The following is a 19050-nucleotide window of genomic DNA, read 5'->3' on the forward strand; positions in this document are numbered from 1 at the left end:
GGTGATGCCCATGGTAGCACTCAGGTGGCTGGTTGCAGCATCTCTGCGTCTCCGGCTCGCTGCGGGCCAGTGTCAAGCAACAAAAATCTGGAAGCAACAAATTTCTTCGAGCAAAAAACTTCACATCGGGTCAAAGTCCGGTGGTCTGTTGAAGCAAAATCAAAAAACGGTTCCAGCAAAAACAAACTTAGGTCCCATCAAAAACAAGATGAGCATTTGAGAGCTCTGCACCGATGAAGCAAAAAATCATTTCAGTTCCAGCAAAAAAAAAATACATGGGTTTCAACAAAAACAAAAAAATTGGTTCGGCAAAAAAAAGCATCGGCAAAAAGCGGCCACCCCTCTTGCAGCTCCCTCAGTAGTCGGTTGCAGCTCCGGCGTGCACGGTTGCAGCTCCCCGACATCGAACGGCGTTGGATGCAACACTCCTTGCCGCTGGATGTAGCTTCCTCCGGTGAGGCACTGACCTTGTAGCACATACACCAGCTGGTTGCAGCACAGTGGGGCACCAGTTCCAGCAAAAAACGAAAAACGAAGATGTTCATAAAAAATCGAATGGGGATGATAGCAAAAAATAAAAGGGGTTGTAGCAAAACAAAAGGTGGATCCAGCAAAAAAAAAAACCTGGTTCCAACACAAAACTCGCCGTCGCCGTGGTCGGTTGTAGCTTGGCCATGGCGAACGGCACACCCTGGCTGTGGCGGCCATGGAGATGGCGCGCATCCAGCTGCTGCCGGAGGCGGACAAGGCGACGGCAATGAGCGCGCCCCTGGCTGGCATCCGGCGCCGGCGATCCACACACAATTCGAACAAGGCGCATCGAGCTGCCGGCGGCCATGGCCACGAGCGCGCTTTGTGGCTGCGGAGGAAGACGCGGCCGGCTGGATAGGAATGGGGATGAGCATCGAATGGATAAGGAAAAGAAGACGCGAGTCATCGGCGGTGCCTGGGCCCCAACAGCCACGTGTTTTGTAATTAGTATCTGTGTGTGATGACGCAGCTAAGCCAGGAGCTTCCATCGCCAAAGAGATCGAACCATGCGCGCTCGACGGGCCAAAAACTTTGGCCGGTCTGCCGGTGGCAAACATTTACCAAAAAAACTCCCACGATCAATCTCCATGGTCCCTCGGTACCGCTTCGCCCCCCACGAAAAATCCCCGCACCTCGCCCCACCTCTTCCCTACAGCCTCCGCGCCAGCCACCGCCTCGACCGCCGCCGGACAACCTTCACCTGTGCCTCTCCACGCGCCGCCGGACAGCCGCGCCGTCCACGCGCCACGCGCCGCCGGACAGCCGCGCCGTCCACGCGCCACGCGCCGCCGGACAGCCGCGCCGTCCGCACCCGCGCCGCCCGGACCGCCGCGCCGTCCAGCGCCCGCGCCGCTCGGACCGCCGCGCCATCCACGCTCCGACCGGGTATGCGTCTGCTGCTAGATCTTGGCGCCAATGCTGAGACCCCTGATGGAAGGGATGCCGCTGAAGCTGGGCACCATGGCGGAAGGGCGCATCCATGGTTGACTCCTCGGGGCAGCCGTGCTAACCTGGTTTCGCGCGATGGGAAGGCGGAACCGCGGAAGGACCGCCGCCTGGTGGCCAGGCAGCCTCGGGCCGTAGGGTCAAGCTCAACTCTTCCTCAATCCTTCCTCGGGCGAGCTTTCATTCCTGCTCGGTCTGGTTTCCTTCCAATTTGTGTGTGTCATGGTTTTTTTGCGTACTAACTGCTTGACGATATTTTCATGTCAGGCATGAGTGAAAGCAGGAATGAGGTTCAACACACTTTGCATTAGCCATCTGAGGGCGTATATATACAGTTACAAAACGCCTCACGGGCCAGATCGTGTGCCACTACTTGCACGTACACAAACCCACTCACGCACTACCTAGGCCACGCGCACTCACACTCTGTATGCTAACAATGAGTTCATTGATGCGACCTAATGTCAGCCAAGATTGGTTGATGCAGATCGTGAGGTGTTTGAGAAAAGATTTCAGAGTTCTGGGCATGGCGTCGTTGAGGTATATGTCTTGGTCACTGTGTCCTCCTACACCAACTCTTGGGTTAACATTCATGGCACGTATGTATGTCAGGATGTGTCTTGACCAAAAGGATTTTCTTACAATGTGTGGTTCTTGGTACTAGTATATACCATCGCATATATTCTTATTCTTGATCGACATTGGTCAGTCGTTACTGCATGCCATATTTTTTATGGATAAATATCCCTCTGCTTGGTATATTAGGAAACTTTTTGAACACCATTCATGATTCATTATTATTGTCAGTTTGTCACACCACCGATGGTACTAAGCTTCATCTTGTTCTTCTTGCAGTGATTGGAATTTGGATTGGGATCTTCTGCATGGAAGACACCGACTCTTTTTTGGCATAGTCCCCATTCTGCTATTAGCTGGGTTTGGCCATGTATTGGGAATAGAAGAATTGCACAACTATAATTGGCTGAACTATGAAGATAAAGAATTCTCGATCAACACAAACTAGACTAAGTAGGTATAATTGTTGATGGCTATCTTATTAAGCTATTTTTTGGCGGAGGTATGGTGAGTTGTTTTAAATAGGTCTAAGGATGAAAGGTGTTTGAAGGAATGAATTTTTGAATCAGAACATTCTTTTGATAATTCCAATGCTTTTTTTATTACATAAATGAGTGCTTAAAGTATCTCCCAAGTCTTTCTATTTTTACTTGAGTTTTCAAGGTTTGAAGTCAACATTACTTTTCTTTTCTAGCAGACTAATGAGAATATAATAGGAGAGATTCAAATGCAGAGTCAGTGATTGGATAATTAAGCGCTCGCATGGCAATGTTTCTATACAGAGTAGCTTCTACAAGCATTAGCTCACTAGATAGGGTAAGATTTTTTCAAGTTTTTATATTTTTTATGGTTTTGACCACTCTTACCGTATAACAATATGGAGTATAGTTTGCCAAAATCATAAGCAATTTGCAGTGGTGAGCTACCAGTGTAGTTTGGTGTCAAAGAAACAACACAGAGCTTGTAGTTGTTTTGTACTGTTTCAGATGTAATTAATTGTTGGGAAATTTTATGCAAATTTATTCCAGTTATACAAATGGTGCACTCCCTGCACATAGGTGACCAGAATTGATCTATAATGTGAAGTTTTCTGAATCCAAACAAATTATATTATCATACATCACCACTGGATTACATGAAGGTTGGTTATGCATGGAGAATGAGGTTAGTAATGTTAGAAATTAAAACTGTGAGTTGCTACAACAATGAAATTCAGTAGGAATTTAATTACTGAAGGTAAGCATGTACTTTAATTTCTTTACACGAAATTTATCAAATTGATGTTTTTTATTCCTAACGCATTTATTTATATAGAATTAGACCACAATTACCTAGAAACTACAAATGGCTGGAACATGTGAGGACTAAGTTTGGACCTGAACAATTTGTGTTGGCAACCCAAATACAGTGTTTCTAAGACTATTCCTGCAGAAACAATTTGAGTTTATCTAGAGAAGAACGAGCTAAATATTGTTACAATATGTCCTTGTTTGGGTCCACAATTGCAACATGTTCAATCCAGCAGCAAACTACTCATATGTTTTAATTATTGATTGACTATGGAATGCTGAAATTTAAATATAGGAGGCCCTAATGCTTTGAACGACATTCTGTGGCACATTCACTGTCCCTGATATCGCCGCTACTGTGCATGTGGTGGTGTACGAGAGACCAGCATCATCCGGGACATATATCCGGGTGCCAAATTACGTTGGCACAAAGTTAAGATGTACCCCTGGCTGCACTTTATTTGAACTGGCAGGTCTCTTTTCTTATCATGCGTTCTGCTGGAATTTAGTCTATTTTGGGCAGCCCAATAACTATTTCAGAAATTTCTAATAAATCCTAGAGGCCCACTTAGCCCATTTGTGCAAGGCAAAGGATACTACTAAAGTTTAGTCCCACATTGCTAGTTTAGTGGGAGTTGGACCTCCTTATAAGGGAGGTTCTTTCCCCACTTGTACGAGCATGAGAACAAGAGAGATATCCACGCGCGCTCCTCTTCCGCCGCCCGCCACACCTCGTCGCGACGCGCCGCGCCGTGCTGCGGGTTGCGGGAATGAGCCGAGACGATATCTAAAAGGGAGGTCGCTCCTCCCAGAGAGACGCACCAGAACTACTCCTTCCCTCGCCATCGATTCCATCTCTGAGCTGCTGTTGTCTTCCTCATCCCGGCTTGCGGCGTGCACCGCACGTCGGGACAGTAGCCCTCCGAGACCGCACCTTTTGAGTCCTGTACGGGAGAAGGGTGATAAGGTTTTTGGGGAGCGCTCTGCGCGACTACTGGCTTCTTCATCACGGACTCCGACGACTACTTCCCCGACGACCACTTCTTCCCCGACGTCGACTACCTCAGCAACGACATGGCTGGAGAGGATGTCGACCCCAAGTCCAGTGCTTCTGTTGCTGCTATCCCGTATGTGTTCTTCTTCTTTCTGTCAGATGTCCTGCCACAGTTTTTCGTACTAGTTCTTGCCCTACATGTGTTAGGTTCTACTCCATATATGCAACATGATCTAGTGTCTGTCCTAGATGTGTTCAGTTCAAGTTCATATATGCAGATGCTATTTACTTTCTCTCCGTCAGATTGCATGACTTGCTTTATCACAGCTATATTAGTCATGCTTTATCTAATATTTCTGTTAATAAAATCATTTGGTAAATTGCTCATATTTCCAACAATTCAAAAACCTTATTATAGGCAATTTACCCCGAGTGGTTTTGCTGCTTCCATGAGACCTCCTATGTTTGAGGGTATCCACTATAAGAGGTGGCGCGTGAGTGTAGTCTTATGGTTTCAAACCATGAGTTGCTATGACGCCACTCTCGGCAAACATGAAGGAGAGCTTGATGCTCAACAGGCACAAGCTTTTCAGAAAATGGATACTCTGTTTAAGGCTGCTCTCTTGAGTGTTCTTGGTGAGAACATAGTTGATGCTTATGCGTCAATTGATAATGGAAAAGATATGTGGGATGCACTCGAGGCCAAGTTTGGGGTCTCGGATGCTGGCACTGAGCTGTACATCATGGAGCAATTCTATGATTACAGGATGACTAAAGAGCGCTCCGTGGTTGAGCAAGCTCATGAGATACAGTCATTTGCTTGAGAACTTGAGCACTTCAGTTGTATGCTACCGGACAAGTTCGTTGCCGGAGGTATCATCATTAAGCTTCCTCCTTCATGAAGGAACTTTGCTACCTTGCTGAAGCATAAGAGGCAGGAGTTTTCCGTCCCGGATCTCATTGGCACTCTTGATGTGGAAGAAAAGACGAGAGCAAAGTACACACGTGCTCGAGGTATTGAGGGAGGATCTAGTGCCAATGTGGTACAGAAGCAGAACTTCCAGCCCCACAAGTTCAAGAACAAGGGCAAGTTTGATGGAAAAGCAAAGTTTGATGGGAAGAACAAGGCTGTGCAACACACGAACTTCAAGAAGAAGAATGGCAAGAAGAAAGGTGCTTGTCATGTGTGTGGGGATCCTGATCATTGGGCTCCTAGTTGCCCTAATCGCTATGACAAGCGTCATCCTGGGAAAGGCAGCAAGACTGCTAATGTTGTCATTGGAGAGACTGACATGAAGGATGTTGGGTATGGTATATTTCCCACTATTCTTTCAGTATGTCATTCTCCTGACTGGTTGATTGACACGGGTGCTAATGTGCATGTATGCGGTGATATTTCCATGTTTTCGTCTTAACAGACCGCAGGGACTTCAACCGTGCTGATGGGCAACGGTTCAAGTGCTTCTGTTCGTGGTGTTGGCACGGTCGATCTGAAGTTTACTTCGGGGAAGATCGTGCGGCTGAAGAACATGCATTATGTCCCCTCCGTCAATAAAAATCTTGTTAGCGGATCTCTTCTGTGTAGAGATGGCTACAAGATTGTCTTTGAGTCGAATAAATTTGTAATATCCAAGTATGGAACCTTTGTTGGTAAAGGCTATGAGTCGGGAGGCTTGTTTCATTTATCCTCATCAGACGTTTGCAATAAAGTTGTTAATCATATTTGCAACAATAGTGAATCCAATGTGTGGCATTCACGTCTTTGTCATGTTAACTTTGGTTGCATGTCGCGACTAGCGAAGTCGAACTTAATCCCTAGTTTCACCACCGTCAAGGGATCTAAGTGTCAAGTGTGTGTGCAAGCTAAGCAACCTCGTAAGTCTCACACGACTGCGGAAATAAGAAATCTTGCACCACTAGAGCTCATACATTCAGATCTATGTGAAATGAATGGTGTGTTGACAAAAGGTGGAAAGAAATATTTTATAACGTTAATTGATGACCCCACTAGATACTGTCGTGTGTATCTTCTAAAATCTAAGGATGAGGCTTTGAACTTTTTCAAGATCTATAAAGCTGAAGTGGAAAACCAACTTGATCGAAAAATCAAGAGGCTTAGGTCCGACCGTGGTGGAGAGTATTTTTCCAATGAATTTGATGCTTTTTGTGCGAAACATGGTATAATCCATGAGAGGACGCCTCCCTATTCACCTCAGTCAAATGGGGTGGCCGAAAGAAAGAACCGTACTCTAACAGATTTGGTTAACGCCATGTTAGACACTTCGGGTCTCTCCAAGGCATGGTGGGGGGAGGGGATATTGACTGCATGTCATGTCCTAAACCGAGTTCCCACAAAGAACAAAGATATAACTCCATTTGAGGAATGGGAGAAGAAAAGGTTAAAACTCTCTTATCTACGAACATGGGATTGTTTGGCGAAAGTCAATGTTCCAATTCCAAAGAAGCGGAAGCTTGGACCAAAGACTGTGGATTGTGTTTTCCTGGGATATGTGTAGGATCGGTGTCTAGAGGGGGGGGTGATTAGACTACTTGATCAAATAAAAATCTAGCCTTTTCCCAATTTTAGTTCTTGACAGATTTTAGCTATCTTAGCACAAGTCAAGCAATCTCCACACAATTCAAGCAAGCATGCAAAAGAGTATATGAGCAACGGAAAGTAAAGCATGCAACTTGAAAGAATGTAAAGGGAAGGGTTTGGAGGATTCAAACGCAATTGGAGACACGGATGTTTTGTCGTGGTTTCGATAGGTGGTGCTATCGTACATCCACGTTGATGGAGACTTCAACCCACGGAGGATAACAGTTGCGCGAGTCCACGGAGGGCTCCACCCACGAAGGGTCCACGAAGAAGCAACCTTGTCTATTCCATCACGGCCGTCGCCCACAAAGGACTTGCCTCACTAGCGGTAGATCTTCACGAAGTAGGCGATCTCCTTGCCCTTACAAACACCTTGGTTCAACTCCACAATCTTGTCGGAGGCCCCAAGTGACACCTAGCCAATCTAGGAGACACCACTCTCCAAGAAGTAACAAATGGTGTGTTGATGATGAACTCCTTGCTCTTGTGTTTCAAATGATAGTCTCCCCAACACTCAACTCTCTCTCACAGGATTTGGATTTGGTGGAAAGAAGATTTGAGTGGAAAGCAACTTGGGGAAGGCTAGAGATCAAGATTCATATGGTTGGAATGAAATATCTTGACCTCAACACAAGTGTAGGTGATTCTCTCTCAGAAAATGTGTATTGAAAGTGTAGGTATGTTCTGATGGCTTTTGTAACACCCCTAGTGGTTAGCTACGGTGACCACATGATAATGTGCCATGTCAGCATGATCATCATATTTAAGTTGCATTTAGAAAACAATCCCACTCTCAAATTGGTTCAAACTCAAATTTAAACTATAAAGTCCAGAAATTATTTCACCAAACACTAGGACAAAAATGTGTACAATATTCTAAATAATCCCCTGGTAATTGTCCAAGTGAATCCAACATCAGATGAACTTTTAAATTAACCACATAAACTTTTCAGTGGACCAATAACATTTAAATTGGCCTCTTCAAAATAAACAATTATTTTAAACCATTACAAATGACCTGAAACTTTTTGTGCAGCACTGTTATGTCACTAAGTATTTATGTGAAAAGTTTAAACTAAAAGAAAAATCATTGGACATCTAAATTAATTGGAAAACAGGAGCTAAATAAATTCATGGAAAAAGAATAAGAGAAAGCTTACTATACACTATTGGCCTCTAGCTACAGTGCAGCCCAACCCGTCCAGAGGCCTTCTTTAATCTCTGTACGGAGGAGATGGTAGAACCTGTGCGTGGCGAAGATCCACGCTGCCATAGCCGCTGCCGTCGCCGTGTCGATCATCCGGTGGAACACCGTGATGTATAAAACACTCCCCGACGCGTTAGACGAACCCTAATCCCCTCACCCCCTCCCCCCTCGCGCCTCGCTCTCGCTTTCTTCGTTGACCGAGATGTAGCTGCCATGGCCATTGTTGTCGTCGCGGCCACCAGCCTCCCCGCCACCTGAGAGCATGCCCTGGAGCTTCAGCGCCTCCGACTCCACTGACTACGTCCATCGGTTCGAGCTCGGACGCCCTGCTGCCTCGCCATCGCGTCGTCTTCTCCGCCACCGCCGCCGCATCTCGTCATCGAGCTCGTCGTGTCCGCACACCCCCGCGCTCCCCGACCTCGCCATCGGACTTGCGTGAGCATCCCCTTCGTTTTTCCCTTGTTCCTCGTCTCGATTTGGCGCCGTAGATGCCCCTCGCGCCGCTGCCCGCCATGGCCGAAGCTCGCGCTCGCCCTGCGCCCGTCGCTCCCCACGCCCAGCCCGCGCGTCGGCCGTGCCGTGGCCGCGCCCGCGTGCGCGCGCCCGCGTGCCTACCGCTGCTTTCCTCTGCTTCTTGTTCTTGCCTTGGCGCTGCTGCTTGCTACTGCTGCTCTTTGCTGCCATGTACTGCTGCTGCTCTTGCCGCTGCCGCCGCACTTCAGCTCCTCTTTGCGTAGTTGTGCGCTGCTGCGCTGCCCCTGCCTCTGCTCTGTTTGCTACCACAGCTGGCCACGGCAAAGGCCATGGCCGAGCGTGAGTGTGTGTGCTGTGTGCGTGAGTGTGTGTGCATGGTTGTGCCCAGGCCGGCCCTTACTTAGTTAGTTGCTAGGCTTAGTTAGCAGTAGTACTAGTTTAGTGCTAAGTTAGTCTAGTAATAGATGACATGTAGGTCCCCATTTTAAATAATTTAGATTTATTTATTTGTTTAGGTAAATAGTCTATGACATGTGGGCCACACATCTCCTTTTGACTAGTCAAATTGACTTAGTCAATCCGAATTAGAATAATATGTTAATTCTAAAAAATAAATTAAACTTTAAAAATTAGTATAAAATAATCCGTAATTCGGATGAAAATACTTTGTACATGAAAGTTGCTCAGTACGGCGAGACAAACCCGGATACGCAGCTTTCCTCCTATCAAACTCGCAACTTTCCTCCTCCGGCTCCTCTGCCCGAAAACGTGAAACACCGGAGATACTTTCCCGGTTGTTTCCCACCTTCACCGGTATCACCTCATACCGTGTTAGGGCACACCTAGCATCACACTTTGCTTTATCATGCATCGTTATGCATCTGTTTGCATTGTATTCACTGTTTCTTCCCCCCTCTTCTCTCGCTAGACACCGAGACCGACGCCGCTGCTACCCAGTACGACTACGGTGTTGACGACCCCTCTCTCTTGCCAGAGCAACCAGGCAAGCCCCCCCTGATCACCAGATATCGCCTACTCTTCTCTATACTTCTTGCATTAGAGTAGTGTAGCATGTTACTGCTTTTCCGTTAATCCTATCCTGATGCATAGCCTGTCATTGTTGCTACAACTGTTGATACCTTACCTGCAATCCTACATGCTTAGTATAGGTTGCTAGTGTTCCATTAGTGGCCCTACACTCTTGTCCGTCTGCCATGCTATACTACTGGGCCGTGATCACTTCGGGAGGTGGTCACGGGCATATGCTATATACTTTATACTGAACATTACTTATGATACTGTTCGGAGTTGGGGGCTGAAGGGGCAGGTGGCTCCATCCGGTAGAGGTGGGCCTGGGTTCCCGAAGGCCCCCGACTGTTACTTTGTGGCGGAGCGATAGGGCAGGTTGAGACCACCTAGGAGAGAGGTGGGCCTGGCCCTGGTCGGCGTCAGTGGTTATTTCAGAATAACACGCTTAATGAGATCTTGGTATTTGATCTGAGTCTGGCCACTGGCCTATACGCACTAACCATCTACGTGGGGACAGTTATGGGCACTCAACGTCGTGGTATCAGCCGAAGCCTTCGTGACGCCAGCGACTGAGCGACGCGCGCCGGATTGGACTGGAACGCCTGCTAGGCTAGGTCTGCTTCCGGCCGCCCTCGCAACATGCAGGTGTGTAATGGGCGATGGGCCCAGACCCCTGCGCCATAGGATTTAGACCGGTGTGCCGACCTCTCTGTTGTGCCTAGGTAGGGCTGCGACGTGTTGATCTTCCGAGGCCGGGCATGGCCCAGGAAAGTGTGTCCGGCCAAATGGGATCGAGCGTGTTGGGTTATGTGGCGCACCCCTGCAGGGAAGTTAATCTATTCGAATAGGCGTGATCTTTGGTAACAGGACAACTTGGAGTTGTACCTTGACCTTATGACAACTAGAACCGGATACTAAATAAAACACACCCTTCCAGGTGCCAGATACAACCGGTAATCGCTCTCTCAGAGGGCGACGAGGGGTGGATCGTCGGTTAGGATTATGCTACACGATGCTACTTGGTGAACTTACCTTCTACTCTCTTCTCCTGCTGCAAGATGGAGGATACCAGAAGCGTAGTCTTCGAAAGGCCTAGCTATCCCCCTCTTATTCCGGCATTCTGCAGTTCAGTCCACATATGATACCCTTAATCCATTTGATACCAATGCATACATATGTAGTGTAGCTCCTTGCTTGCGAGTACTTTGGATGAGTACTCACGGTTGTTTTGCTCCCCCTTTTCCCCCTTCCTATACCCGATTGCTGCGACCAGACGTTGGAGCCCAGGAGCCAGACGCCACCGTCGACGACGACTACTACTACTCGGGAGGTGCCTACTACTACGTGCAGCCGGCTGACGACGACCAGGAGTAGTTTAGGAGGATCCCAGGCAGGAGGCCTGCGCCTCTTTCGATCTGTATCCCAGTTTGTGCTAGCCTTCTTAAGGCAAACTTGTTTAACTTATGTCTGTACTCAGATATTGTTGCTTCCGCTGACTCGTCTATGATCGAGCTCTTGTATTCGAGCCCTCGAGGCCCCCTGGCTTGTAATATGATGCTTGTATGACTTATTTTATTTGTAGAGTTGTGTTGTGATATCTTCCCGTGAGTCCTTGATCTTGATTGTACACGTTTGTGTGTATGATTAGTGTACGGTCAAATCGGGAGCGTCACAAGTTGGTATCAGAGCCGACTGACTGTAGGAATCCCCTTTCCAAACTCCTTGGCCGAAGTTGAGTCTAGTCATTGAAAAAGTGTGTACTAACTTGGCTATGCGGCTTACGGGCCCACGTCGCCATTGGGTGGTATTAGGATCTTTTACTCCTCGTCTATACTCTGGGACTCTGATCTCTCTTCTATTCGGGTTAAAAGATTTTGCTAACTCTAACTCTAGGTTCTCGTAATTACTTCCTTTCGGAGAGCCTCTTATTACAGATGATCGCCTGCTGCACCATAAGATACTCTCCGATGTTATCCCGAGAACTTGTGCTCATTGCGTTTGCAACTCCCTTCCACCGTCAACCCCTATAGATAACTACATGCACTTTCCATTCTTACCTTAGTCCCCAGTTGCTCTTGTTATTATAAGATAACCCGAAATACTCGTTGTTGTTCCGAGAATCCTTGTGCCTACTGCCTTGCAGTTGCTTGTCACCTAAATACACCTACAAATTAATCCTCACACACATCAAGGATTTGTTTCTCCCCAGTTGTTCATGTGTTTCACAAAGGTTTTCGAAACACAATTTGATCTTTCGAAAATCCTCAACCGCCAGTTGTTCTTGAAATTCTTGTTTGCTTGCATTATGGTTAATCCCATAAGTATACTAATCTTAGTGGCATCCTTGGTCACTATCATTTTTGAGTCCATTGATTCAATAAGTTGCAAACGTTCACAATCATCAGTCGAATCATAGGATTATCCTTCCGGCTCAGACGTCATTTTAAACATGAGCTGTATCTCGACCAACCAAATTGCCATCGATTGTACCCCTAAGGCTATTCAACTTATCCATCCCTAATCAGAGCATTGCTTCTGATCCTTTGTCTTGGAATTCACAATTCCTTTGCATTTGAGCTTTGAGTTAGTCAGTTGTTTTTATAATCTGATCTCCTTGCATTCTTTCTTCCTCTGGTTGAGTACCGATACTCACATCAGATTCCTTATGGACCACCACATCCTTTGTTGGATTTTGCCCGACACCGTCCTTCATATTCATTAAACTTGTGAGCCTTTCATCGGATACATAATGCCCTTGGTAAATTGTATCCCCTGCTTTTTTCAACCATGCTCTGAGCCCCGAGCTTGAGTTATTCGCTCCTGAAATTTGTGGTATATGCTCCTAAGATGCCCCGATGGGTTGAACCTATGCCTTCCCCAAACCGTATGAACCCGAAAGTTTTCGTGAGTCATACTCTTCTGTTGTTTCGCCAGATAAAATTTCTACACTATAGTTTCATCAAAGGCGAGAAGTAAAATGAAAGGTTATGCATTGAAGAAGTGGGAGTCGACCTTGAACCTTTGTGTTCATGCCCATGGACATGATCTAGATCCTATCATGGAAGCTTCTTGTAATAATAACTATTTCCTTGATATAATATCCTTTGGTATCGATGAATTGATCCCTGGCAATCGTGGTTCGACCATATGTTCTTCTTTGATCCCATTTCACGAGCAAGTTTAAGAACTTGTCTTCTGTGGATCAATACACCAGACCAACCTTTACTTTGATCTTCCGTCGAGTATTACACACTGGTATCTCGAGATTATCATGGAATTGCATAACTTCTTATGAGTTCTCCATCAAGTACTACATTCTCACTGATTCAATTTTTTCACGGGCTCTGGGTCATTAAACTCTCAAGGACACCGATAACTGAATCGAGTCCGCATCGTGATTAAACAACTATTAGTAATCTTCTTTACTTACGAGTTTGTACTTGATCACGTCATTTCTAGCCTAATCGGCTATTATCAGTATCGTGCTGATTTTAACTGTGCTACCTGGTCCTTATTTCTGGAGCACCACTTTTGGCGATGAGCTAAGCTTACGTAAATCTTCCTTTTCTTAACGTTTCGCCTTGAACAACAAGCTTGATTTTGAGTTTGTGTCGTACCCTTGGTTCCAATTACCTTTCGCTTCATCATTCCTTTGACTTGATGTCATCGTTGATCAATTACATCTTCATGAAACCTCTCGACAAATGTGTCATGACCATTATAAACATTCTGAGCTCTTCCAAGATATCTAATGAATTCTTGATGAGAAATACCATCCTTGCCCTAGATGATTTGTGTTATCATCGGCCACTTTATTGCCTTCTCTCCAACACAAACTTGATCGTGTTTTGTGTTATACCTTGAGTTCCTTGCTATCCAACATTTGTTCTTCTTTACCTTGGAGTATTACCATCTTTAATGTCAAGAAAGTCGTGAGAATTTTACCACCTCTTAAGAATTCTTGATACAAGTGATACTTCTTGCCATCTCCGTTCATTCCTTGGTCCCGGGGTTGTTTCTAACCGGAATACCAACAAATGGACCGTGATGTGTAAAATTCAAAACTTCTAGCTACCCTATTGCTTTGAAGTTAATGGTCGACATTTCATTTTTAGACCATTGGTTATTGAATCACCATTATAACATCGGTCATGCTACCTAAGCCCATATTTCGGGTGCATCTTTCAACCAATGTTTAAATATGTGTGTTTTCCTCAAGCATACATCATTATATCATCTGATCCGACAAATGGTATCCCCTTGTTCACGTAAGTGTGGAAATCCATCTTTTGAAAATCTCAATGAATTGTCGTTGAGTCAATCGGCCACCTCCTCACATCTCCTTCATTTAATGATGAACTCTTGTTTTGGAACTCGCTTCCATAGTTCATTTCCCGAGAACCTTGCACTGTTATCTCGTCAATTTGTGTCGCACCTTTTTCTTCTCAGGCATCTTGAGTCTGAGGTATCATGACACCATCAGATCTAAATCTCGGTCAGATATGATGGTTGGAACATATTTTGAAGAGTTATAACATTGGTCCTTATATGACCCGGTAAGGTGATGTCATGCCTATCACACCTGGCCAGAGGACTTGTTGTTACAGTTTCCTGTTTAGCAAGGTTAACCATTCTTCCATGAGGAAATTGTAAGACTTATTATATAAGTCGTTCCTGATGGACCCTTTGTGCATCCAAATTCTGACCCTTACTTGATAACCATGTCAATGCTATCTCAAAGCATGTCTATGGCACTCTGATTTTCAACAAGAACATTTGAAGCCCAATGCTAAATGTTTCCTGCTCAATTATCCAAACACCGTTGTATGGGTAATGTCATGAAATAATCTTCCCTTACCTAAAGAGTTTTCTACATTATTTCCTGTCAAGGATATCATGCTCTACTTGTCCTTGGGAAGGATATACCCTTGAATTAGGTGTTTATACACATTTTTCCTTTCCATTGTTCTGTTTAATCTAATAATCACATTTTCCTTTCCATTGTTTGGTTTAACCTTTCTTGTGATCTATATGATCGAGGCAAAAATATTCTCCTGCTTATGTAAACACCTCGGTGTACAATTCTGTCAGCATGACCCTGTTACTATTGTTGATGACATTCCGGTAGCCACCGATGGACGAGAACTTTGCCTATTGGTCCACCTCATTCAACGAGCAGGAAAATGGTTCTCTTCGTTCCTCGCCCTTGGTACCGATGTTGTTGCCAACATAACTGACATGCTATCCGCTGACATGTCTTGCCTACATGGTCATGCAAGACGTCACCGCCCTTCCTATCGTTAACTCATATGGTGGGCCCATAACCCACAGTTCCCAGGATCGAAACTTGACTCTCCTGTACACCTCTATCTCCGAAGTTATTCCTCGCATTTGACTTCGTATGTAATTCACGGGGTCACTTTCCCAGTAATATATTCTGGTATCAGACGCAATATTTATTCTCGTTGCTCTGAACCCCTTTCACGCCTTGTGTCAGGCATCGATCGATTGCCTGCCCGCTCGAAACTTCCCATGATACCTCCTTACTTTGCTCTCGATATTTTCTTAAGTTTCAATTCGAGAGTTACTCTCCCCCACCTTCCCTGATGTTATCGATTAGATGGTCAACCTTGCAGAGGTCCGTTTTCCCAGAACAACCACCCTTTCGTCTTTCGTAAGTACGATGGAGTTCCAGAAGAAAGGATGCCGACTTCATCATGACCTAAAGCAGAGAAATGAAGACATCGACGTAATGGATTGACCTCTTTGAGAAGAGTAGCCAAGACCGAGAACACTCGCTAGAATTTCGTGTCCAGAACCTTGCCCCTTTACTCTGCTTCTTAAATCTCGGGACGAGATGTCTTGTAGTGGAGGAGATCTGTAACACCCCTAGTGGTTAGCTACGGTGACCACATGCTAATGTGCCATGTCATCATGATCATCATATTTAAGTTGCATTTAGAAAACAATCCCACTCTCAAATTGGTTCAAACTCAAATTTAAACTATAAAGTCCAGAAATTATTTCACCAAACACTAGGACAAAAATGTGTACAATATTCTAAATAATCCCCTGGTAATTGTCCAAGTGAATCCAACATCAAATGAACTTTTAAATTAACCACATAAACTTTTCAGTGGACCAATAACATTTAAATTGGCCTCTTCAAAATAAACAATTATTTTAAACCATTACAAATGACCTGAAACTTTTTGTGCAGCACTGTTATGTCACTAAGTATTTATGTGAAAAGTTTAAACTAAAATAAAAATCATAGGACATCTAAATTAATTGGAAAACAGGAGCTAAATAAATTCACAGAAAAAGAATAAGAGAAAGCCTACTATACACTATTGGCCTCTAGCTACAGTGCAGCCCAACCCGTCCAGAGGCCTTCTTTAATCTCTGTACAGAGGAGATGGTAGAACCTGTGCGTGGCGAAGATCCACGCCGCCGTAGCCGCTACCGTCGCCGTGTCGATCATCCGGTGGAACACCGTGATGTATAAAACACTCCCCGACGCGTTAGACAAACCCTAATCCCCTCATCCCCCTCCCCCTCGCGCCTCGCTCTCGCTTTCTTCATTGACTGAGATGTAGCTGCCATGGCCATTGTCGTCGTCGCGGCCACCGGCCTCCCCGTCACCTGAGAGCATGCCCTGGAGCTTCAGCGCCTCCAACTCCACTGACTACGTGCATCGGTTTGAGCTCGGACGCCCTGCTGCCTCGCCATCGCGTCGTCTTCTCCGCCACCGCTGCCGCATCTCGTCGTCGAGCCTGTCGCGTCCGGCCACCCCCGCGCTCCCCAACCTCGCCATCGGACTTGCGTGAGCATCCCCTTCGTTTTTCCCTTGTTCCTCGTCTCGATTTGGCGCCGTAGATGCCCCCTCGCGCCGCTGCCCGCCATGGCCGAAGCTCGCGCTCGCCCTGCGCCCGTCGCTCCCCATGCCCAGCCCGCGCGTCGGCCGCGCCCTGTGCGTGCGCACGCCCGCGTGCCTGCCGCTGCTTTCCTCTGCTTCTTGTTGTTGCCTTGGCGCTGCTGCTTGCTACTGCTGCTCTCTGCTGCCGTGTACTGCTGCTGCTCTTGCCGCTGCCGCCGCACTGCAGATCCTCTTTGCGTAGTTGTGCGCTGCTGCGCTGCCCCTGCCTCTGCTTTGTTTGCTGCCACAGCTGGCCACGGCAAAGGCCATGGCCGATCGTGAGTGTGTGTGCTGTGTGCGTGAGTGTGTGTGCACGGTTGTGCCCAGGCCGGCCCTTACTTAGTTAGTTGCTAGGCTTAGTTAGTACTCCCTCCATTCCAAAATATAGTGCGCCCGCGTTTCCCGAGGTCTAACTTTGACCATAAATTTAACCAACGAGACCAACTGCGGCGGGAGAAAAAAATTATATAATTGAAAACTTCTTTCGAATACGAATTCACTGATATAATTTTTGCTCCCGCCGCAATCGGTCTTGGTGGTTAAATTTACGGTCAAAGTTGAAGCACGTGGATAGAGGAAGCACTACATTGTGGAATGGAGGGAGTAGTAGTACTAGTTTAGTGCTAAGTTAGTCTAGTAATAGATGACATGTAGGTCCCCATTTTAAATAAGTTAGATTTATTTATTTGTTTAGGTAAATAGTCTATGACATGTGGGCCACACATCTTCTTTTGACTAGTCAAATTGACTTAGTCAATCCGAATTAGAATAATATGTTAATTCTAGAAAATAAATTAAACTTTAAAAATTAGTATAAAATAATCCGTAATTCGGATGAAAATACTTTGTACATGAAAGTTGCTCAGTACGGCGAGACGAACCCGGATACGCAGCCCGTTCGTCCGCCACGCATCCCTAACCTATCGAACTCGCAACTTTCCCCCTCCGGCTCCTCTGCCTGAAAACACGAAACACCGGAGATACTTTCCCGGTTGTTTCCCTCCTTCACCGGTATCACCTCATACCGCGTTAGGGCACACCTAGCATCACACTTTGCTTTGTCATGCATCGTTATGCATCTGTTTGCATTGTATTCACTGTTTCTTCCCCCCACTTCTCTCGCTAGACACCGAGACCGACGCCGCTGCTACCTAGTACGACTACGGTGTTGACGACCCCTCTCTCTTGCCAGAGCAACCAGGCAAGCCCCCCCCCTTGATCACCGGATATCGCCTACTCTTCTCTATACTGCTTGCATTAGAGTAGTGTAGCATGTTACTGCTTTTCCGTTAATCCTATCCTGATGCATAGCCTGTCATTGTTGCTACAACTGTTGATACCTTACCTGCAATCCTACATGCTTAGTATAGGTTGCTAGTGTTCCATTAGTGGCCCTACACTCTTGTCCATCTGCCATGCTATACTACTGGGCCGTGATCACTTCGGGAGGTGCTCACGGGCATATGCTATATACTTTATACTGAACATTACTTATGATACTGTTCGGAGTTGGGGGCTGAAGGGGCAGGTGGCTCCATCCGGTAGAGGTGGGCCTGGGTTCCCGAAGGCCCCAACTGTTACTTTGTGGCGGACCGACAGGGCAGGTTGAGACCACCTAGGAGAGAGGTGGTCCTGGCTCTGGTCGGCGTCAGTGGTTATTTCAGAATAACACGCTTAACGAGATCTTGATATTTGATCTGAGTCTGGCCACTGGCCTATACGCACTAACCATCTACACGGGGACAGTTATGGGCACTCGACATCGTGGTATCAGCCGAAGCCTTCGTGACGTCAGCGACTGAGCGGCGCGCGCCGGATTGGACTGGAACGCCTGCTAGGCTAGGTCTGCTTCCGGCCGCCCTCGCAATGTGCAGGTGTGCAATGGGCGATGGGCCCAGACCCCTGCGCCATAGGATTTAGACCGGCGTGCCGACCTCTCTGTTGTGCCTAGGTAGGGCTGCGACGTGTTGATCTTCCGAGGCCGGGCATGGCCCAGGAAAGTGTGTCCGGCCAAATGGGATCGAGCATGTGGTGCACCCCTGCAGGGAAGTTAATCTATTCGAATAGCCGTGATCTTCGGTAACAGGACGACTTGGAGTTGTACCTTGACCTTATGACAACTAGAACCGGATACTTAATAAAACACACCCTTCCAGGTGCCAGATACAACCGGTAATCGCTCTCTCACAGGGCGACGAGGGGAGGATCATCGGTTAGGATTATGCTACACAATGCTACTTGGTGAACTTACCTTCTACTCTCTTCTCCTGCTGCAAGATGGAGGATACCAGAAGCATAGTCTTCGAAAGGCCTAGCTATCCCCCTCTTATTCCGGCATTCTGCAGTTCAGTCCATATATGATACCCTTAATCCATTTGATACCAATGCATACATATGTAGTGTAGCTCCTTGCTTGCGAGTACTTTGGATGAGTACTCACGGTTGCTTTGCTCCCCCTTTTTCCCCTTCCTATACCCGATTGCTGCG

The 19050-nt window shown here is 46.5% G+C and overlaps 2 long non-coding RNA genes across 2 annotated transcripts; one reads left to right on the plus strand and one right to left on the minus strand.

The window, feature by feature from the left end:
• Window positions 1-148: 148 nt before the first annotated feature.
• LOC125538854 (uncharacterized) lies at window positions 149-920 on the minus strand. The gene is made up of 2 exons (XR_007296525.2): window positions 625-920; window positions 149-486 (listed from the first exon to the last, which is right to left on the minus strand). It is a non-coding gene; the product is annotated as an uncharacterized LOC125538854 (long non-coding RNA).
• Window positions 921-1223: 303 nt separating this feature from the next.
• Window positions 1224-11241, plus strand: LOC125538853 (uncharacterized). Its single transcript, XR_015616979.1, has 3 exons — window positions 1224-2016; window positions 2332-4468; window positions 10918-11241. It is a non-coding gene; the product is annotated as an uncharacterized LOC125538853 (long non-coding RNA).
• Window positions 11242-19050: the final 7809 nt, after the last annotated feature.

This window comes from Triticum urartu, chromosome 2A, assembly GCF_056163025.1.
Source record: "Triticum urartu cultivar PI428250 chromosome 2A, HENAU_Tu73, whole genome shotgun sequence".
Lineage (NCBI taxonomy): Eukaryota > Viridiplantae > Streptophyta > Magnoliopsida > Poales > Poaceae > Triticum > Triticum urartu.